Source organism: Panthera uncia, assembly GCF_023721935.1.
Source record: "Panthera uncia isolate 11264 chromosome C1 unlocalized genomic scaffold, Puncia_PCG_1.0 HiC_scaffold_4, whole genome shotgun sequence".
Lineage (NCBI taxonomy): Eukaryota > Metazoa > Chordata > Mammalia > Carnivora > Felidae > Panthera > Panthera uncia.
Genome location: NW_026057585.1, coordinates 92,866,219 through 92,890,599, shown reverse-complemented (window position 1 = coordinate 92,890,599; position 24,381 = coordinate 92,866,219). Strand labels below are relative to the sequence as shown.

The 24,381-nt window shown below is 40.9% G+C and overlaps 1 protein-coding gene across 1 annotated transcript in view; it reads right to left on the bottom strand.

Moving 5' to 3' along the window:
• The window catches only part of FBXO42 (F-box protein 42), a 91,468-nt gene extending 68,969 nt beyond the window's left edge, over positions 1-22,499 (bottom strand). The window contains exon 1 of the mRNA XM_049618000.1: positions 22,305-22,499. The gene's annotated coding sequence lies outside the window, so the exon portion shown is untranslated. The remainder of the gene's footprint in view (positions 1-22,304) is intronic.
• Between the last annotated feature and the right edge of the window lie 1,882 nt (positions 22,500-24,381).

Genomic DNA, 24,381 nt, shown 5'->3' with positions numbered 1-24,381 from the left:
AGCATAAACAAAGATATACAAGTATAAAATTAAAGAGGTCAAATAAAAACCCTATAATTATACATTTGAATCAGAAGTATCAGTAGAGAGGTATCAGGGTGGCTCAATTGGTTAAGCATTCGACTTTGGCTCAGTTCATGATCTCACCGTTCATGGTTTCAAGCCCCGCGTCGGGTTCTGTGCTCACAGCTCAGAGCCTGGAGCCTACTTCGGATTCTGTGTCTCCCTCTCTTTCTGCCCCTACACTGCTTGCACCCTGTCTCTCAAAAATAAACATTAAAAAAAAAAAAAAAAAGGTATCAGTAGGAACTCGTTTTTTTCCTCTTTAAAGAAAACATTTCTGGGGTGCCTGGGTGGCTCAATCAGTTAAGTGTCCAACTCTTGATTTCAGTTGAGGGCATGATCTCATGGTTAGGGTACTGAGCCCCCACGTTAGGGGTGTCACACTGAGCGTGGAGCCTGCTTGGGATTCTCTCTCTCCCTCTCCCTCTGTCCCTTTTCCACTTGAGCTCTCTTTCTCTCCCTCTCTCAAAATAAATAAACTATAAAAAAAAAAGAAAGAAAGAAAAAAGCAAGCAAGCATTTCCTGGGGCACCTGGCTGGCTCAGTCAGTAGGGCATCCTACTCTTGATCTCAGAGTCGTGAGTTTGAGCCCTGTGTTGAGGGTAGAGATTACTTTGAAAAGATTTAAAAGCAATGACCTCTCAGTAGTAAAGAGTACCCCAGAACCTAGATTGTGGCCTTTATATCCTATTTTTCACTAAAAAGATGGTCTCCTTGGAGAAATAGCTGTTTCTAAAATTGGGGCAGGAAATGTACAAGGTGAGCCTGGAACATCTTATTGGGCCCAAAGCAAGGAGACTTATTAAAGACTAATGTAGGGGCGCCTGGGTGGCTCTGTCAGTTAAGTGTCCGACTTTGGCTCAGGTCATGATCCCTCCATTTGTGGGTTTGAGCCCTGAATCAGGCTCTGTGCTGACAGCATGTAGCATGGAATGTTATGGATTCTGTGTCTACCTCTCTCTAACCTTCCCCCACTCGTGCTCTGTTTCTCTCTCTCTCTCTCAAAAATAAACATAAAAAAAAAAAAAAACCTAATATAGTCATGTCGAAAAGTCATGGGACCCAAATAAAACTCACTCCCACAGGCCTGCGAGGAAACAATTTGAGCATCAAAACCACAAAAAACAAAACTACTACGGATTAAAACATATGAAATATATAAAAATCTGTATGTTCATAACGCTACTAAAAAAAATTCCAATGGTTACCAGGGGAGGCTACTAAAGGGACTAGTTCATGATTACTCTAAAATTACTCGAAAAATAAGGGAAAGAATGAGTCCCTTTCCTACTTTTCCTACACTAATCAAGAGAGCAACCAAACAGTTAATGTGGTAACGTTCTTTCTGGAAATTCCACTTAGATGAAGAAGAACACAATAAGAAAATTACCATTTTGCAATCCCCAAAATAATTTATAGTCAACAAACAGGTACTAAAACCATTCCATGAAAGATTAATGGAAAATATTCCAATGGAGATATGGGGCTACTATCACCTGAACCCAATGCTCAATCTGAACATGGTTAAAACTGGAGACCTCTTGAGGTGCCTGGGTGGCTCAGTCGGTTGAGAGTCTGGCTCTTGATTTTGGCTCAGGTCATGATCGCAGGGTTATAGGACAGAGCCCCTCATCAGTCTCCATGCTGAACATGCAGCCTGCTTGAGATTCCCTCTCTCTCCCTCTGCCCCTCTCCCCCACTCACACTTGCACTTTTTGTCTCTCTAAAATTTAAAAAAAAAAAAAAAAAAAAAAAAAAGCGAGACCTCTAGAAATTGTGCATCATGAGCCAAACAATGGCAAGTCTGCAGGACTGAGGACTGCCTGTGAAGGGTTCTTGCTTTAAATTTTTAATTTAAACATTTAGCCTCTAGATCAAGCTAAATGATACCATAAACAAGTAATCAGATAAATGCAGACTATGGTATATTCTGATATTGAAAAGACTGATAGCCCAAGCTGTCTGCCTAGAGGCAATTTTTATATTCAATGAAGTAAGGGGGAACCAAAAGAGCCCATTAGCCTCTGAGTTGAGGACACAGATAACAGGGCTCAGTGAGGCTGAAGAGTTTAGAACTCTAGGGCAAAATTCCAGAAAGGAAGGAAGCTACGCAGAAAAAGAACTAAAATCTGCATAGCATCCTCTTGAATCTTTGCTAAGTATTGGGCAACACATGCATAGCAAAACTCCACAAAGTCAGGCAAAGAATGACAGGGAAGTTGTAATCTGGTCAATTGCCACAGCTCACAAGCAGAAAAATATTCAAGCTCCAGCAAGTCAGAGTAAAGAGTCCTCAGTGATCACTTGAGATATTCAGTAGAGACCTGCGAGGGTTCACCCCTTAGTATAGGGCTGAACTGTCCCTGAAATGAAGACTACTGTAGATCTATTCCAGCAAGACTTTAGGCCAGATCTCAAAAACATGAAAATGATCAGCAGGCAACTTAACTACCAAAACAAAGCCAAAACACTCACTATAGAAAGACAACAAAAGCCAGACACTCATCCAACACCCGACCAAAAATTCTCAGATGTGCCAAGAGACAAAAAGAAAAAAAAACAAAAATAAACAAAACCATACTAAGAGAAAAGTTAGTGAACAGAACAAACCTGGAAATGGCAAATGTAACTAAAAGATAAGGACATTAAAATTTTAAGAACTTTATTACGCTCAAGGACTTAAAGGGAAACATCACTATAACAGAAAGAAACAGGAAACATTTAAAAGAAAAGAAACTTGTAGGGATGAAAAATACAATATGAGAAATGGAAATATCATTGTATGCAATTAATGGCAGATTAGAGCATGCAGAAGAAAAGAATCAGTCGAAATTTAAGATACAGCAACACAAAGCGTCCAAAATGAAATACATAGGGAATAAAGACTGAAAAAAATTAACAAAGCCTCAGTGACCTTTGGGACAATACCAAATGGTCTAACATACACATAATTGGAGTCCTTATGGAAAAGAGGGAAGGGGCCAGATAAAGATTTTAAGAAGTAATGGTGAAAAAATTTCCCAATTTGATGACAACTATAATCCCAGAGATCCAAGAATCTGAACAAACCAAACAGGATAAAAACACACACACAAAGACAAAATCACACCAAGGCGTATTATAACCAAATTGCTGAGAACCAGTGATGATGACTGTCAGAAACTGTAGCAGCACCCGGGTGGCTCAGTGGGTTAAGTGCCTGACTCTTGATTCGACTCAGTTCATGACCCCACAGTTTGTGAGTTCAAGCCATGCACTCGGCTGTGTGCTGACAGTCATTTTTCATCATGTAACATGTATGGCTTGATTTCCAAATGATTTTAGAATCTCTAGTTTCACTTTGATGGAAGAGTTTGTTACTGTTACTTTGCATAAATAATATTCCTATTTTTGCCAGAGTAGAACATTTTGAATGTAAATAAAAAATACTGTCTTTTAAATTTTGAAAAGCAGGGGCGCCTGGGTGGCTCAGTCGGTTGAGCATCTGACTTCAGCTCAGGTCATGATCTCGCGATCTGTGGGTTCAAGCCTCGTGTCAGGCTCTGTGCTGACAGCGCAGAGCCTGGAGCCTGCTTTGGATTCTGTCTCCCTCTCTCTCTCTCTGCCCCTCCCCCGTTCATGCTCTGTCTTTCTCTCTGTCAAAAATAAATAAAAATTTTTAAAAAATTAAAAATAAAAATAAAGATAAAATAAGTAAAAAAATTTTTCAAAAAGCAAACATTTTTCTAATTATGTTATGTAAAATTAACATTTTACAAACAATTTAGTATGGAAACTACTTTTACTGATAAAGTAACTAAATCTAGACAATTTATTTATACTAATGCTCATTTGCTTGTATTACACTAAAAGAGAAATATATTCTTATTTCCCTCCAAGATGATTGACAGCTGATTTTTTTTTTTTTTTGAGAGAGAGAGAGAGAGAAAGAGAGGCAGAGGGAGGGAGAGAATCCCAGCGCAGAGGCCCAAGGAGGGGCTCGATCCCATGACCCTGGGATCATGACGTGAGCTGAAATCAAGAGCTGGACTCTCAACTGACTGGGCCACCCATGCACCCCTATAGCTGAGTTCCTGACTACAGTATTCCAATTCAGGAAGCCTAATATAATGAAAACTTTCTTTTAAAACCAGCTTACCAGAACTTTTAAGTTCTGTTTATAGAATGCAGTGTTACTTGAGGAAAGCCTAGAATTATAGTTCTAAGTGTTTAATTTTATAAAGAAAAGCCTGCTTAACTAAAACTGCAGGTTAGCATAAATATCTTCCTATTTATAGTGGTATGGCCAGAACCAGGAGCTATTTGCAAATTTAAAGAACTGACAGGAAAAAAAGTATTCAGAATTTAAACAACACAATTACGAATTCTACAAATGTTTGCTGTCTACCAGAATCTGATTTAGAAAGAAATATACAATTGTATGCATGTACACACACACACACACACACACACACACACACACACACACACATATATGGGGAGTGGGGGCGAACACTTGAGATTTAGATGTTACAAAAAGATTTTTGTTATTAACCTTCACCCACAGTGGTAGTGATTTAAAATTTGTATTAATCAAGATGTAGTCATTTACATGCAAAGATAGAATCACTAAGACTCTTCTATTTTAAATTTTCAAGTTTTCTAGTCAGAACTGACATTGGTAATTTCTTACATTGCTGAGCCCCCTCTGCTGGTTTAGTAGCAGTAGTTATCCAAAACTTAGTTGCAGTACTAATGAATACACTTTCATTAAATTAATGAAATAAATTTTTCATTATGTATACATTTCATAAAATGCATATTTTCAGTGTAAAAAAAGTTACGTTAACGTTAGACCTAAAAAGGGAAGTCATTAGTAAAAAAAATTCTGTACATTAGTACAGAAAGACATGCTTAACCAACTCTTTTTTTTATTTATTTTTAACTCTCTATGCCCAACATGGGGCCTGAACTCTCAACCCCAAGATCAAGTTGCATGCTCTACAAACCGAGCCAGCCAGGCACCCCTTGACTAACTCATGTTTACAGTCACAAAAATGACTTCATAAAACAAAACCTAATTTGTACAATATTACTCATTTAAAAATAAAACTTGGGGGTGTCTGGGTGGCTCAGTCGGTTAAGTGTCTGCCTCTTGATTTCAGCTCAGGTCATGATTTCACAGTTCGAGAATTCGAGACCTGCATCAGGCTCTGTGCTGACAACGTGGAGCCTGCTTGGGATTCTCTCTCTGCCCCTCACCTGCCCACATGCATGCTCCCTCTCTCTCAAAATAAATAGACACTTAAACAAAAATAAAATAAAAATAAAAATTGTTACTTATATCAAATACCTACACAACATAACTATCACTATATTGTGTTATAAATACATGAACATATAGTAAAATATACTAACGTACATGGGAATAATGATCCAAATTCATTATGGTTAGACATCAAGGCAATTGAGATTGGATGGGGAACATACAGGGTTTCAACTGTTACCTGTGTCTTATATTTTTTAGAAAAATCTGAAGCAAATACAGCAAAAAGACAAACTTGATAAAGCTACAATGTTTAAAAAATTTTACTGCCCCTATAAGTATCTTTCTGTAAAACGTGGTATAAGGCATCCTATTTCTTAAAAACAAAAACAAAAACAAAAAACAAAAAAAACCCTAGGAAAATGAAATAACATTCTTGAATCACTCTACTAGGTACTTCAAATTAAGTGTGTTAAATCTTCTAGTGAAATTAAACAAGAATCAATCTTATGGGTGGGGAAGATGAAAAAATTGCTAGGAAAGAGGTTTGCTTTTTAAAAAGCAGGAAGAATAAAGAAATGTATTATTGGTTACATAAAAAGGTGAATATATTTAATGTCACTGAACTACACATTTAAAAATGGCTAAAATGGTTAATTCTGTGTTATGTATACTTTAACAATAAAAAAGAAAAGTATTATCAGTCAAGCCAGTTTAAGTTGAAGCAAGACGAATTTTATTGACAGGGAAAAAAAACTAAGGACAAAAATTCCAAGTGGGAATTCCCGCTTAACAGCAGAAATCCAAAACTGAAAGCACAGCCGACGGCACACTGATGTAACTCTATCTCAGTCATGGATCAAAAAATATGAAAAATGGCACAAGAGAAAAAATATTTTTTTGTCACACCTATGGACAAAAAAAGTGAAATAGCAAACCTTAAATTTATTTTGAAGAACACATTTCTGAAAATTTCCAACTTCATCTGTTATCACTATTTTGATTCCTCAAATTGTTTAATTCTTGATGACTATATATTCCCCTGGGTCTTTATTACCTCTCTGACCTCTCATTCTGAGGTTCTTTTCTCCTTTCATACCTAAATGTGGAGGCAGCCCCTAAAATTCCATTTTGCTTTCTCTTTCCTTGCCACATTTTCTCCTTAGACAATCACATGGTTTCGAACACAACCACTAAATGACTCACAAGACTGTATGATCCTTGAGGTTACAGACCGCTGTGTCCATCTAACATGCCCAGCAAAGGCAGAACAAATGTTCAAGACAGATGGATGGACAGACAGGGGAATCACCCCACAACTCATCTGTAGGCCTGATTCTCCTGAATTACATCTCTCCACTTTCATATTTTTATTGCCTTCTGGATAGGTGATGCTAAATTCATACTGAACATTCTTCTAGCCACCTGTTTATCCTCCTGCATACCTGACCCAAAATCTAGCGGCCATCTTTTTTTTTTTTTTTTTGTCTATTTATTTCAAGAGACAAAAAAAAGCAAGCAGGGGAGGGGCAGAGAGAGAGGGAGGGAGAAAGAATCCCAAGCAGGCTCCACACTGTCCGCGGACCCCAACATGGGGCTTGAACCTGTGAACCAAGAGATCATGACCTGAGCAGAAATCAAGAGTCCTATGCTTAACGACTGAGCCACCCAGGCGCCCCTAGCGGTCATCTTTTATCTTTCCTTTTCTCTTCCCTCCCACATCTAATCTGTTGTCAAATTCCACCCCACCCCCACCCCCCAGCATTAGCCCTTCCTCCCACTTCTCTCCACTGCTGCCTTAGAGGCCCAAATCATCTCTTAACTAAACTACTTTAATAAAGAGGATGACTTAGTTTTTCCACTGCTTACTCCTTCCCTCTCCAATTTATTATTATTTTTTAAAGTAATCTCTACACCCAACGTGGGGCTTAACCCCACGATCCTCAGATCAAGAGTCGCATGTTCCACCAACTGAGCCAGCCAGACACCCCTCCAATTTACTCTTTCTTTTAATTCAGAATTAATTTTCATGTGCAAATCTGGATCAAAAACTTTCATCAAGTGGGGGGATGGGTGAAAAAGATCAAGGGATTAAGAGATCTAAACTTCCAGGGGCACCTGGGTGGCTCAGTTGCTTGAGCTACCGACTCAGCCTCAGGCCTTGATCCCACAAGCTCTGCACTGGGCTCCCCCCCTGAACATGGAGTCAGCCTAAGATTCTCTTTCTCCCTCTGCCCCTCCCCCCTGCTCTCTCTCTAAAATAAAGATACAAACTTCCAATTATAAAATAAATAAGTCACAGAGAAGAAAAATACAGCATAAAGAATACAGCCAGCAATTGGCAATAATTTTGTATAGTGGTAGATGGTGGGGACTACACTTATCATGGATGAGCACTGAGGAATGTACAGAATTATCAAATGAGGGCGCCTGAGTGGCTCAGTCAGTTCACTGTTCGACTTCGGCCCAGGTCATCATCTCACAGTTTGTGGGTTCAAGCTCCACACCGGGCTTTGCGCTGACAGCACAGAGCCTGCTTGGATTCTCTGTCTCCCTCTCTGTCCCCCCCGCTCATGCTCTCTCTTTCAAAAATAAATAAACAATAAAAAAAAAAAGAATTATCAATGTTGCACACCTGAAACTAATATAATATTGTATATTAATTATACTTCAGTAAAAAAAAAAAACTTTCATCAATTACTAAATGCTTTCTCTTTAACATTTAAGGTCTTTAGCATTGTATTTTTCATGTTTTATTGTAAAATATACATAACATAAAATATAACACTTAAATATTTTAAATATGTATTTCAATGGCATTAAGTGCATTCACATTGTACAACCATCACCACTATTCGTCTCCAGAACTTTTTCATCATCTTAAACAGAAACTCCCTATTGAGCCCAAACCCCCCGTTTCTCCCCTCTCCTCTGCCCCAACAACTCCTACTCTACTTTCTGTCCCTATGAATTTGACCGTTCTAGGTACCTCACATAGGAAGAATGGTATAGTATTTGTCCTTCTGTGTCTGGCTTATTTCAGTTAGCACACGGTCTTCAGGCTTCATCTATGTTGTAGCATATGTCAGAATTTCATTCCTTTCTAGGGCTGAAGAATATTCATCATATGGAACGCTGGCTGTAACATTGTATTTTAATATCCTGTTCATCTGTCAATGGACATTTGGGTTGTTTTCACCTTTTGGCTACTGTGCATATCATATGCTACTGTGAGCATCGATGCACAAATACCTGTCTGAATTTCTACTTCAATCCTTCTAGATATAAACCTAGATGTGGAATTCCTAGATCATATGGGAATTCTACGTTTACTTTTTTGAGGAACTGGTATCCACAGCTAGCATAACACTTTAAAGTCACCACAACCTGGGTCAAACCTCACTTTTTGTGTGCTTCTCCCACTCCAGCCTAGTCCTCTATTATTTGACAAACTAAATTTCCATAGAGCCTCTTCCTCCTGCCTCTGTGATCCCTTGTCCTTGATGCTCTCTGTCTGGGATACAATTTCATACATGCAAATCTGCCTATACTTCAAGGCTGGCTCAAGCACCACCCAGTCTAGAGAACTTTCCCTGATTGTTCCAACTAGAAGGGATCTTTTTCTGAATTCCCTTTATATTTCCTTCTTTCTACCATATATGATAATCAGGTACACACCTTTCTCAGCAAGTATGGTTCTATATCTAATTATGTATGTACTGCCTTTAGTAACTAGCAGTGGTAGACAATGAATAAATGATAACATTTATAACATAACTGTTATAACTGATAACTCAAAATTTCTTTTTATTAAATTTTATTTAAATCCAAGTTAGTTAACATATAATGTAATATGTTACATTTCAGGAGTGGAATTTAGTGATTCATCACTTACATATAACACCCAGTGCTCATCCCAACAAGTGCCCTCCTTAATGCTCATCACCATTTAGCCCATACCCCCACCCAACTCCCCTCCAGCAAACCTCAGTTTGTTCTCTGCATTTAAGTCTCTTATGGTTTGCCTCCCTCTTTTTTTTATCTTATTTTTCTTTCCTTTCCCTAATTCAAAATTTCCAATCAACTTGAGGGCTGTGAAGGAAAATTAAACCATACTTGTTAAAATCTTTTTTAAAATGTTACCTGCCAACATTTTAAATGCACATGCCAGGGATCCTTGGGTGGTTCAGTTGGTTAAGCATCCAACTCCTGATTTTGGGTCAGGTCATGATCTCACAGTTCCCGAGTTCAAGCCCTGCCTGGACCTATACAGCCACAGCACTGATAGCACGGAGCCTGCTTGGGATTCTCTCTCTCTCCCTGTTTGCCCCTCCCATATGCACATGTGTGTGTGCTTGCTCATGCACAAGATCACTTCCTTAAAATAAATAAATAAATAAATAAATAAATAAATAAATATCTTCCAAATTTTCAGTAAATCCAACATGGTTCCAATTTTAAATATAAAAATACAAATTTAAAAGTAGAATATTCTATAGCCTAACTTAAAAAAAAAAGACACCTAGGAGATTTTATAATATTCCTGCCAAAAATAAATATTAAAAAACTAGCTATTTTGTAATGTTTAGAATCAAAGTGCTAAATGGTTTACATATTACAACTGTGTATCTTTAAGTAGAGGAAAGAAACAAATTCTGTATCAATGGGTGCTCTCCAAAGACAATTGAACATCAAGGCTTAACGCTATAATTAAAATTGTTCTAAAACTGAAACTTGTCAGACTTTTGTTTTTGGCTTCACTACTTTAAAATTGAGCAAAAGATGTGCTCGCTTCGGCAGCACATATACTAAAATTGAGCAAAAGAAGACAACAAAAGAACACATAAAGTATGGTCCCCTTTACATAAAGTTGACAAACAGGCAAAACTAAACTACTGTCTAGAGATACGTATGCAGGTGATAAAACTATCGAGAAAAGCAAGGAAATTATCACAAAAGAAAGAATAGTGGTTACTTCTGGAGCACCTTAGCGTAGAACCTGCTTGGGATTCTCTCTCTCCCTTTACCCTCCCCTCCCCCACTCACACTCTCTCAAAAGAGATAGACTTTAAAAAAATAAACTTAAAAAGAAAAAGAACAGCGGTTACTTTCAAGAGAGATAAATGGATGTAATCAAGGGCGGGGTACACTGGAAGTGCCTCTGGTCTCCAGCAATATTCTATTTCTTGACTTGGTTGGTGGTTACATAGGTGTTCGCTTATAATTATTCTTTAAACACATATTTCATGCGTTATTTGGAATGTCTCATAATACTTAAAAATCTAGCTGAACCTAATCTTTAGTACTATTTAATAATAGCATGTAAAGATTTCTGCAACTGAACTTTTATCCTGAACGGTGCTCATATATTTCATCTGAAACGGTTTCAGGGGTGCTTGGCTGGCTCAGTCGGCGTAGCATGTGACTCTTGCTCTCGGGGTCGTAAGTTTGAGTCCCACAAAAGAACAAAAGCTTTAAAAATAATAAAACAAAATAGTTTCAGCTAATAGTGTACAGCAAAACCAACCTGCCAAAGGCACAAAGAACCACCAAATCATTAGGAACTCAGACAAAAAGGAGGAACTCTCACTACAAATCTCTCAAGGTTCCAGTGCTTCTCAAGTTGTAACATGGATCTCATTAAACTACAGACTTGGACCCAACAGGCCTGGGGTGCAACCTGACACACTTTTGCATTCTAACCCTGGTGATGCCAATGCTGCCAGCCCACTGACTCTGAGTATCAAGTTCTTGAGTAACCATTAAAATGTGGCCGGTCTCAGGGGCGCCTGGGTGGCTCAGTCAGTCAAGCATCCGACTTTGGCTCAGGTCACGATCTTGACGGTTCGTGAGTTCGAGCCCCGCGTCGGGCTCTGTGCTGTCAGCTCGGAGCCTGGAGCCTGCTTCACATCCTGTGTCTCCCTGTCTCTCTGCCCTTCCTCCGCTCACACTCTGTCTCTGTCTCTCTCTCTCTCTCAAAAATAAATAAAATTTTATAAATAAATAAATAAATAAATAAATAAATGAAACTTAGCTTAATGTTCTCATTTATGGTTTTCCTGTGCCTTGCATACTTTGGTAAGCAATAGGTTTAAAATATGGCTAATAGGGGTGCCTGGGTGGCTCAGTTGGTTAAGCGTCCAACTTCAGCTCAGGTCATGATTTCATGGTTCATGGGTTCGAGCCCCTATGAGGCTCTCTACTGTCAGCGCAAAGCCTGCTTTGGATCCTCTCTCTCCCTCTCTCTCTCTGCCCCACTCGCCCCCTCTCAAAAATAGACATTTAAAAATATTTTTAAAAATTAAAAAATGGCTAATAAAATTTCCAGAAAAAATATAAAATATAGCAGGAGATCCTAGAGATCATAGAGCAACTGAACCCTTATTTTACCAGTGAGGAGAAACTGAGGTCAGAAAACATGCAACTTCCTAAGGGGACAAAACAGAACCTGTGTCTCAGTGCTCCTTCTAACACACCGTACCAAGATCTATTTTCAAAAGAGCAGCAGTAAAGCATTCCTTACTGATGTTTATCAAAGACTGACTAGAACAAATCCAGCACATCCACATAACAAAAATGCTGTGAAAATGATTAAGGATTACCTGCTCCGTTATGACAAGATCACTAAGACACAGCAAGAAAGGTGCTGAATAGCGTACATAATACGGCAACCTTTTGTGTAAGAAAGGAGTAAAAAGAATATATGCAGATATTTGCTGATTCTCGCCCCCCCCCCCCAAAAAAAACCTGAAAAGGCTAAACTAAGAACTAACAAAACTTAGGGGTAAGAGGACAGTCCGGGCCCCAACCACGTGGCACATCTTGGCAAGTCCTCCTCATGGTCCCGGCTCTGCAAGTGGCAGCATGCTTGAGGTGGTGACCCCTCCTCCATATTCTTCAAAAGTTCTGGTAACACCACGTACCCCTGAAGTTCCCCTGACTCTTGAGATAATACTTTCATCCTACAGTTATGAATCTCTAAGCTACACCCGACTCTTTTTTTACTGTCTTGCATCACAAATTCTCCACATTAAATCTCCTCTATTTGAATACCCAGTACGTTTTCCATTCTCTTGACTGGATCTTGACAGAATGTTAAGGGCAAAAAGAATCACAGAGGAATCTTAAATTTGCCTCAGTAATTTCGTTAGAATATAGATACTATCTATTTTTTAATTTCTTATGTCTATTGGAAGAGAAAGCAAACAATAAATGTGAACAGTACTTAAAAACCAAGATTTCCAGTTAAAGAGAGACAAATATAAAATCTAAAGAAAAAAACCCTGCAATACGTTCAAATTAAACTGGAAATATCAATATGAAGTTCTCATTTCTAAAAAGACAAAACAAAACACATTTTCCAAGTCGGCCCATGTAAACGACCCAGAAATAATGAAGACCCAGTCTCGATGAGCATCCCTAGCACTCAGATCTTGGGTTTCTAGCGGCATTGCCTATAAACGAAACTAGGCCTTCCTAGAAAAATGACTGATTTTAGGTCAAGGACAGGAAAAGTACAAGGTGAATCTGGGATATCTTGCTGTGACTGAAAACAATCCGAAGACCAGGGAGAGCATTAGCATCAAAAAAACTAATAATGGCCGCAACTAAGCGTGAAATAACGAATAAATAAAAATCCATGTACCTACAGTGATGCAGAAAAAAGCAGAGAAACTTACTTGCCACCACTGGGATGACCAACTGTTTACTAGGAAAATCTACAGTGAAAAGCAAAGAATTAAACACTCTGCCTGATTAGGAGAGATTTTTAGTAGCTCATTCTCATTTGGTGGTTCCTTGTCAGCTAATAAGTGTGGAAGGAAGAGTAATAATATCATCCTTCGCCAACCTCCAATGAAACAACTGATTCAAAACAAGGATCATTAATGGATGCTAAAACCAACAAGTGAAAGACAGTTGAGAAACAGTTTACTTACATTATGTTAAATCGCCACCCCATAGATTACCTGATCACTGTAAAGGGAAAGCTTTACAATACAAAGATCAAGATTTTCACATTAACCGAGTGACCAAATTTTGCATCATTATCATGGAAAAACATGACATCTAGTTTGATGTGAGTATAGGGTATGACAAAGGATTGCAGATATAAATATAATCAAGCCTTTAGAGTCGTCTTAAAAGGGGATAAAGTAGTTAAAAGACACAAGGAAACACTAAGGCAAATCACAAATGTGGAAACGTCTATCAGAGAACCAGACTGGTATCTTCAAAAACCCAATGTCATTTAGGGAAAGAAAAGGGGAGAGGGGTGTCAATGGGGGGTGGGCTGTTTTAGATCAAGAAGCAAAAAAACTCAATAACAGCCAAATGCAATTTAGGAATCTTCATCAGTTCCTGGTTCCTACTTTAGTCCTCTGCGGTTGTGTTCTCTCTGTCCCCAAAACTGAACACTAAACATTCAGCCTTGTGTCTTCCAGCCTGAATATTACCCTTTTACGGAGGCCTTCTCTAAACCACCTAATCTTTTTAAAAATATATTGTCAAATTGACTTACACACAAAACCAAGAGCTCATCCCAACAAGTGCCCTCCTCAATGCCCATCACCCACTTTCCCCTCTCCCCCAACCCCCATCCACCCTCAGTTCTCTGTATTTAACAGTCTCTTATGGTTTTCCTCCCTCCCTCTCTGTAACTTTTTCCCCCCCTTCACCTCCCCCATGGTCTTCTGTTAAGTTTCTCAAGATCCACATATGAGTGAAAACATATGGTGTCTGTCTTTCTCTGACTCATCTCACTTAGCATAATACCCTCCAATCCCATCCACATTGCTACAAGTGGCCAGATTTCATTCTTTCTCACTGCCAAGTAGTATTCCATTGTGTATATAAACCACATCTTCTTTATCCATTCATCAGTTGATGGATATTTAGGCTCTTTCCATAATTTGGCTATTGTTGCAAGTGCTACTATAAACATTGGGGTACATGTGCCCCTATGCATCAGCACTCCTGTATCCCTTGGGTAAATTCCTAGCAGTGCTATTGCTGGGTCATAGGGTACTTTTTTTTGTTTGTTTTTGTTTTTGTTTTAACATTTATTTATTATTGAGCAACAGAGGGAGACAGAGCATGAGCATGGGAGGGGCTGAGAGATGGGGAGACACAGAATCCAAAGCAGGCTCCAGGCTCTGAGCTGTCAGCACAGAGCCCGACACAGGGCTCAAACCCACAAACCACAAGATCATGACCTGAGTCAAAGTGGGATGCTTAACCAACTGAGCCACCCAGGCGCCCCAGGGTAGTTCTATTTTTAATTTTTTGAGGAACCTCCACACTGTTGTCCAGAACGGTAAACCACCCAATCTCAGTCTTCCCCTTCTACTCCATGTCATTACCCACATCCCCCTGTTTTATTTTCTGTGTTGTAATTACTATCAGAAATTTTGTTCACTCATTAATTGGTTTCTCCAATCTCAAAAGTAAGATCCAGGAAATTAGAGACCTTGCCTGTTTTGTATATCATATCCCTGCTACCTTGAACCATGCCTATCCCATTATAGCATTCAATGGCAAAAAGGCAAGAAAGATTCAACAGATACTTGGGATCACACAATATCTCAGAAAACTCATGAGGAACACAAATCTGTAAGAATCAAAAGTATATTCTAAATGAATATCTGAGTGCCTAATACATAAGCACTAAATGTGCCAACAGGGCACTAAAAATATTACATATGAATTACACTGTATGATATATCCCTTTTAAGCTATTTGGCAGAAATTAATTAGCACAATAATTTTCATTTTGGATATTAACTTTAACCTAATTGTGCAAGGACAAGTGGTTCAGTGGTATAGCATACAGGAGACACTATACAGAGCTGCAGACAGTAGTTAATGAAAAAGGGAAAATAGAAGGCTCCCTACCTGGGAAGATGAATGTTCTTGTACAAATGAGCATAATATACACAAGAGGCAAGGCAAGGTACAATGAAGGTCAGAGAGTTCAAAAGATAAGTAGAGGAAAGAGACAATGAGTTACCATGTTTTTTTTTTTTTAAGATTTTTTTTTTTAATGTTTATTTATTTTTGAGAGATAGTGCAAGTGGGAAAGGGACAGAGAAAGACACACACACACACACACACACACACACACACACACACAGAATCCGAAGCAGGCTCCAGGCTCTGAGCTGTCAGCACAGAGCCCTACACAGGGCTTGAACTCGTGAACCACAAGATCATAACCTAAGCCAAAGTTGGATGCTTAATCAATTGAGCCACCCAGGAGCCCTAGCTATTTATTTTTTTAACTTCTACAACCAACCTGGGGCTCGAACTCACAATCCCAAGATCAAGAGCCGCATGCTCTACCAACTGGGTCAGCCAGGCACCCCTCCCTGTCCCAGTTTCGATGTTCCATAAAAACAGCATAATAGGGGTGCCTGGGTGGTTCAGTTGGTTGAGCATCCGACTCTTGATTTCGGCTTGGGTCATGATCTTGTGGTTGTGGGATCCAGCCTCCTAGACATGTGCGCATGCACACCGTGTGTGTGTGTCTCAAAATAAACATTAAAAAAAGCAATATAATAACGTCTAAGATTTGGATGTTTACTCTTTGCTAAGCAATGTGCTAAGATGATCACATACATTCCCACGTTTAATTGTCCCACAACATAGGTATCAGTATCCTCATTTTATAGATGAAAAACAGAGAAGCTAAGGTCCATATCTAAGGAAAGAAGAACTATGAGCCTGAGTCAACCTAGGACCAAAGCCTAGGATCTTAATTACTATGTTAAAATAAATGGTTATCAGGCCATCCTACAGAGCATATATAAACTATTAAATTACCTTTTTTAAAATTGTTATTGTGATAATACATACATAACATACATACACGCCATCTTAACTGCTTTTAGGACACCTGGGTGGCTCCGTCGGTTAAGTGTCCGACTTCGACTTAGGTTATGGTCTCACAGTTCATGGGTTCAAGCCCCGCCTCGGACTATGTGCTGACTGTGCAGAGCCTGCTTGGGATTTTCTCTCTCCCTCTCTCTGCCCCTCTCCAATGAGTGTGTATGCTCTCTCGCTCTCTCTCAAAATAAATAAACTTTAAAAAAAAATCAATCTTTCTCCAAACAATGCACCAAGAGCTTCATTCTGGAAAAAAATTCCTGTTCCCAATCAGCAACATGAATCAAGGCTTTATTTATTTTTTTTTTTAACTTATTTATTTACTTAGAGAGAAAGAGTACACGGACAGGAGCAGCAGAGAGAGAGGGAGAGAGTGAGAATCCCAAGCAGGCTCTGCACTGTCAGCACAAAGCCCAACACGGGATTCAAAGTCATGAGCTGTGAGATCATGATCTGAGCTGAAGTTGGACGCTTAACCAACTGAGCCACCCAGGAACCAGGCACCCTACATGAACCAAGCATTTAAAATGAGAATAACAAGGGATGCCTGGATGGCTCAGTCGGTTAAGTGCCTGACTTCGGCTCAGGTCATGATCTCGTGGTTTATGAGTTTGAGCCCCTTGTTTGGCTCTGCACTGACAGCTCAGAGCCTGGAGTCTGCTTCAGATTCAGTGTCTCCCTCTCTCTCTCTGCCCCTCCCTGACTCACGCTCTGTTTCTCTCTCTCTCTCTCAAAAATAAACAAACATTAAAAAAAATTTTAAATAAAATGAGAATAACATGGGAAACACAAATTTGGAAATAATGTCATACCAATGAATTCCTTAAAATAGTTGAAATAAAAATATCCTAAATAGGGGCACCTGGCTGGCTCAGTTGGTAAAGCATGTGACACTTGATCTCAGGGTCATGAGTTCAAGCCCCACATTGGGCATAGAGCTTATGTAAAAATAAAAAAAAAAATTTAAAGTATCCTTCGGGCGCCTGAGTGACTTAGTCAGTTATGTGTCCAACTCTTGATCTCGGCTCAGGTGATCAGACCACAGTTTGTGGAATTGAGCCCCAAATCAGGTTCTGGGCTGATGGTGTGGAGCCTGCTTCAGATTCTCTCTCTCTCCCTCTCTGCCCCTCTCCTGCATTCTCTTTCTCTCAAAAATAAATAAATAGAGCACCTGGTTGGCTAATCCAACCAACTCTAATCGAGTGTCCAACTCTCGATTTCAGCCTGGGTCATGATCTCATGGTTCGTGGCTTTGAGCCCCGCATCAGGCTTCACATTGATGGTGTGGAGCCTGCTTATGGTTCTTTCTCTCCCTCTCTCTACCCCTTCAGTGCTCTCGCTCTCGCTCTCTCTCAAAATAAATAAACTATAAAAATAAATAAACTTTTAAAAAAGGTATCCAAAATATTGAATATTCTAGAGGAATATTAATAGCTGAAATGTAAATCTTGTTTGCCTTTATTGAAATTAACTGAACTACCTCAAATTTATTTATTACTGGAAGATAAAATAAGTTACTGTCCAGAAAAGTAAAATTTTATGTAAAAATTTATGAGCAACCAATATTTTATATAATATCTGTATATTTATCATAAGTAAACAAGCATCAAAGCACCACAAGATTACTTCCACTTTGGAAGCAAAACATAGTGACACTGGAAAAAATTAAATTAAAAACTTGGAAGAAGGGGCACTTGGGTGGCTCAGTTGGTTAAGCATCCAACTCTTGGTTTCAGCTCAGGTCATGATCTCACGGTTTCGTGGGCTCTGTGCTGACCGTGTAGAGCCTGCGTGGGATTCTCTCTTTTCTCCCTCTCTCTCCACCCCTCCTCAATTTGTGCTGTCTCTGTCTCCCTCTAAATAATTTTTTTAAAAATTTTAATTAAATAAATAAGTAAATAAAAACTTGGGAGAAAACTTTACAAATTAAAAAATAGAAATTCCAGGGGCGCCTGGGTGGCTCAGTCGGTTGAGCGTCTGACTTTGGCTCAGCTCATGATCTCACAGGTCATGGGTTTGAGCCCCGCATAGGGCTCTGTGCAGACAGTGCAGAGCCAGGAGCCTGCTTCGGATTCTGTGTCTCCCTCTCTCTCTGCCCCTCCCCTGCTCATGCTGTCTCTCTCTGTCTCTCAAAAAAATAAATAAATGTAAAAAAAAATTTTTTTTTAAATAGAAATTCCATACAGAACAAATCAAAATTCAAAGCAAATTTGCCTTCTTTTTTTTTTTTTTAATTTTTTTAACGTTTTTTTTTTTTTTTGAGACAGAGAGAGAGACAGAGCATGAACGGGGGAGGGTCAGAGAGAGGGAGACACAGAATCTGAAACAGGCTCCAGGCTCTGAGCTGTCGGCACAGAGCCCGACGCGAGGCTCGAACCCACGGACTGTGAGATCATGACCTGAGCCGAAGTCAGCCGCTCAACCGACTGAGCCACCCAGGCGCCCCACAAATTTGCCTTCTAACACATGCATGAGTAAGGAAGTGTAAAATTAAACGACAGGAATACCATAAGTCATAATTTTATAAGACATTTAGAAGGTCACTAAAAACAATTTAGTTTTTTATTCAACATTTTTTTTTTTTTTTTTTTTTGGCTTACAGTAAGCTATATGCCCAATGTGGGGCTTGAACTCACAACCCCAAAGTCAAGAGTTGCATGCTCTTCCAAATGATCCAGCCAGGTGCCCCAATACTGGGCAATTTTTTAAAAATACTTTATTTTTGTAAAGCAATCTCTACACCCAACATGGGGCTGGAACTCACAATCCCAAGATCAAGAATCCCATGCTCTACCAACTGAGCCAGCTAGGCACCCCTGGGCAACTTTTAAATGACTTGTCCATTGTCCTTGTACATGTAACAAACTCACAATTACAAAAAAATAAGTGAACACATCACCTTCACTTTTCTGTCAACCACAGCATTAAAGCCCTCATTTTTAGTGTTGAGTGTTTACATGGTAACATGTAAACATGAGTGTTACCAAATTGTAAATATTCAATTAATATTGCACCAAAGATTCTACACATCCAAAAACTCAAAATTTTCACAATATATGGGACAACACGCTTAATTAATTATAAAACGACCACAGTACTAAGATGAGGAACTGTATTGGGTTGCAGCAACTCAGTATCACAGATTCTAAGCAATCTCAATCTACATGAGTAGATTCTATAAAATAGCTTAGTATAGTTCTGGTTTAAATTATCAACTTCACCCGAAAAGGCAAAGGACTTTCTCCCTTAATTTATTACTGGGAGAAGGGAGACAGTACCAATAACCACTTATAATCAATATTCCAAGGGACTCACAACTAAACATTAACCAAACATGATCAAACGAAAATCAAACAGTACTTCTTGTGCCAGTTTAGAAAACAAAAACAAAAACAGCACCACTCTAACGTTGTCACCATTCAGTAATCTGAGATCTTTTAACTGCAGCTGCAATGTTTGTGTTTGCTGCCTGGCGTATGACTCACTCTCAGGTTCTCCCAAGACTCTCTGTTGGATTTTTGAGAATGCAGAAATCATACCTGGGGCATACTGTGTGGGAGGTGTCATGACACTGAATGAATATAAGGGGGAAAGAACTCATGATAAAAAAATTGTTAAGGTCTTATAAAAAGCAAGTCACTCACAAAAGGCATATTTTTCTGCAGCAACAGGAAAGAATGGGGAGTAATCCTGGCTCTGAGAAGCCTTCCTTGACTCCCTTGGTTGGATTTTGTGCACTTCTCACTTCTTACACTACAATATACTTAACCAGTTTCCTTGTCTGGCTCCCCAACCAGACTATAGGCAACTTGAGATCAGAAGGTGTCTTATCTTAGAATCATTAGTGCCTACTTCCCAAAATGCCCAGCATATTTAGAGGGCCCTCGGTAGGGATTTTCATGAAACCGATCATCGAATAATCAATCTTACGTTTACCTTTTATTTTACAAAGAACTTTCACAAAACATCACCTCTTTTGACTCACGTAACAATCTTGGGAGTGGAAAAGGCATTAGTTAACCAGACAGCTTCTGGTTTTATAAAGAATTGTTAATGCGCAGACTAAAACAACCCTGAAATCACAAAAGATAATCACGTATGTGTTCATCTTTGAAATACCTTCTCCTTGGGACCTCAATATTCTTGTAAAACCCAGAGGTTTTACTAGCATTTTCCGTGTCTGCTCTTCATAATAGGTAGGAATCACACACCGCCCTGAATCTTCCAGGAGAGTTTTAACTACATAAAGCAGTGTTACACAAAGGCTCTTAGAAATCAGACAGTAAAGAGCATCCTAAGCTATTTTTTTTCCCCCTGATCCTATTCTTTTCGTGACTCTGGAAGGGTAAAGAATTGCAAAGGCAAAACGCTGGAGAATGAATGATGTCATGGATGTCATGAAGTTGCATCAATACCTGGTGATGATTTAGCACAACAATGCAACACATTATGCCAAGATGCATAATGTCAAATGATCGGGATCTTTTACTGCATGAATTTCATGACTCTTCATTAGCAAATTGAAATGTAAAGTGGCTCTCAAATTTTCTATGATGAAGACATTATCTGCTCACGTTTATGTCCTTATGGAAGGCACTAAGAAAATCTACAAATTTCTATGGGAAAGGCTTTAAGGAAAAAAAAAAAACAGACAAAGAATTAGCTAATATTAAACCGAACAGTTGTCATTTTAACAATTAAAAGCTTTTTGAAGTAAAGGAAACATCCGTGGTCGACACAGATTAAGATTCATACTGGGTTTGTCAAAAGCAAACAGTTTACAGGGTATAAAATGACAACACACAATACAAAGGACACCCAATCAGATTAGACACATGAATATGCACAAAGTTAGGAATCTGACACAGAGAGTCACTACTCGCTGTAAAAGCTACAGGATGCATTTTATTTCTTTTTTTTCAGGATGCATTGTAAATGTTCAGTTCTAAATGGGGCATTTCCCCCTCTAATTTCCTTCTCCCTTTACCTATGATGTCATCATTTTAAACATAAGCAAAGCAAATTTAAGTTACAAAGGTAGTCGGTGTGTCCAAGCCCAAAGCCATCGCCTCAACAAACGCCCATATAGCACAATTCCAACTGATTCCATCATCCTTCAAGGAAGAGACCACAAGGCTTCAAACCGGCTTCCCAGCGTGAGATAAACGAAATCAAAATCTCCAAATTAGCAATTGCACAACAACAAAAACTTACTCTCAGAAAGGAATAACAGGCATAGCACAAGGCCCCTGCCAGCAAGTGAGAACTGGTAAGGTTGTCTGAATCTTCACCCCGAGCAATCAGAATCCCACCATCGAAACTCCGAAGACTTCGGCAATTAAGAAAAGCAGCTTTTATTTTCCTAATAAAATCCGGGGAGATTTAACAGACAAAAAGCAACCGGCTACGCCGAATCCCCAAAATACAAAGCTTTCAAACAAACGAAGGCTTCATTAGCACCTAAGTGAGCCTGCAGAGACCACGAAGATCTCAGAACGGGCTGTTCTCCGCTTACAGATCCATTCCCACCCTGCACCGTCCCCTTTGCACAATTCTCACAGTCACAACGTGGATGGCTGTCTCAATCAAGGAGACCCGCGGTTCCCACTTCGCCGGAGGAACCCTCGAAAAGCTAGGCGGTGAGACCGGCTGCTTGCGTCTAATTTTTCAAAGCCAGTTCCAAAATCTTTCCTTTGCAGCTTCAGCTTCAAAGACGCTGGCCCCTTCGCCGCAGCCCCAATTTTGGAAGGCACCGGGCTCCGGCTCCTCAGCGCAAGGCGTTACGGGATTCCGGGGCTGGGCGAAAGATTATCTGACACCCTTACAGCCATCCTTGCTCCGGTCTTATCCCCTTTCGTGGCCCCGGCGAGGGGACGTGGACCGCCCTGCTTGAGGAGAGGGGCCGGGTGGAAAGGGGGCACTCCTCCTCCCTGCCCAACCCAGGGAGGCCGAGGATGACGACAGCAAGGCCCCCAGGCCAGCCAGCACCGACCCCCGCGCAGGATGCGCGTCCAGCGCGGGACCCGGGACGCCCCCTGCCCCCTGAGGGCCTGGGGCATAAAGGGCAGAAGGCGCCGGCTCCCCGCCGCGGCCCCAGGAGGGGGAGAGGCCTCACCTGGCCCAGCCCGCGCCACGCTCTCGGGTTCGCGCCGCTGGCGACGGCGATGAGGGAGCCGGGCACAGGGCCAGAGCAGAGGCGCTTCGTCTCAGGCCGCGCTTGCCGCACTCAAGCCCCTCACAGCTGGCGGGACCCCGAACCGCCCGGAGCCGCCATCTTCCTCCACTCAAACGCCGCCGCCGCCGCCGCCGCTGCTGCTCTGGCCAGGAGAAGACAGCGCGGAATGCGCATGCGCTGGGGGCCGGCGCGGAGGATGCGCTCGCACAGACGTCAGCGCGGCGGCCCCGCGCGAGGCGGCCTAATGGTGCGGCCATGTTGGGAAGGGTTGCGGTCCTGGGCAGAGGTTCTCCAGAGGTTAGAACGCCGCCTGGGGGTGTGAAGCTGGAGTGAATGAAGGGTCGCGTTTCTGCGCCCGCCTTCCTTGGGTCCCTGGAACCGACCTCAGAGCTGCACCCACCCTCTCTGGCACTGCCTAGGGGCAACTGGGACTGATAGACCCCTGGCCTGGAATTAACTCATTTGGACCCCCGTAGGCCTGATGAGAGCAAGGGAGGGCAGTGGTGAATGGAAGTACTCTTGGATGTCAACTGAAGAAGGGAAACAACGTGCCTTGATCGGGCAGTCGAAGTGTCCCTTAACGGAAGCAACCACTGTGTGACTTGTTCGTACAGCTCCATTTATCAGATGAGGAAAACTGAGGTGCAAAGTCGTATGAGTATGTTTTCCCAAGGCCACACATCTGAGGGGCAGGGTGAGGGTGGGGGAAGCAAGACAGAATTGGGACTTAAGCATATATGATTCACAAGCTCCGGTACTTTACGGTATCACTGTCACCAGGCGGCGGGGGCCAGCAAAGTACCCCTTCCAAGGGGGCAACCTGGTGTGTAGGTGAGAATCTTCATGAACTCATGCGTGGTCTAAGGAAATGCCAGAGATAACAGAGCCCAAGGGTTTCAGTCTACACCCCTTGTACCTGAGACTGGAGGAATCTTAAGCTGCCAGCCCACCACTCTGGAATAAAGTGGACCTTCTGGGATACCTCTTAGGACGTAGGTCTGGGTCAGAACCCAGGTCCCCTCTCAAGTAGGGAGGGCAAGGTGCTACTGAGGAGTCTTGGGTCAGCCGCAGAAAGCACTGGATCTGTGTTCCTCAAACTCGAATAATGCAGAAACCCCTGGGGATACACTCACCGAATCCCAGTATGAGAAACACCGATTTAAGAAACCCAAGTGTTGGGGCGCCTGGGTGGCTCAGTCGGTTAAGCGTCTGACTTCGGCTCACGTCACGATCTCGCGGTCCGTGAGTTCGAGCCCCACGTCGGGCTCTGTGCTGACGGCTCAGAGCCTGGAGCCTGTTTCAGATTCTGTGTCTCCCTCTCTCTCTGCCCCTCCCCCATTCATGCTCTGTCTCTCTCTGTCTCTCTCTGTCTCAAAAATAAATAAAACGTTAAAAAGAAAAATTAAAAAAAAGAGCACATGGATGGCTCAGTTAAGCCACTGACTCTTGATTTCGGCTCAGGTCACGATCTCTCAGTTTATGAGTTCAAGCCCCCCATCGCGCTCTGCACTGACAGTGCTGAACCTGCTTGGGATTCTCTCTCTCCCTCTCTCTCTGCCCCTCCCCTGCTTGCTCCTTCTCAAAAATAAATAAGCATATAATATAATATAATATAATATAATATAATATAATATATAATATGATCTTGTCATTAAAAACCCAAGCATAAAAATTGCCATAGAGTTTGTGACTAATCCTACCACCCATCAAAATACTCTATAGAGCTCAATGTTAGAAACACTGAACTGGCTGCTAACTGCTTCCTTTTAAAAATGCAGGTTCCAGGGCTGGCCTCAGACCCCACTTCAGACTTTTTCTAAAACTTTCTAGGGCTTCTGATGCCCGGATTGGTTTGGAACTGCTCGATCATGTTAGAACAGGTTAAAACATAGAACTACTCCACCCTGAATCTCCTAGCTCAAAGACAACAGATACTGCTCTGTTTTGTTCACAGCTTTATTATCTAATACAGAGATTGCCATACAGTAGAGACTTGCTAAATATGTGTTGGATAAGT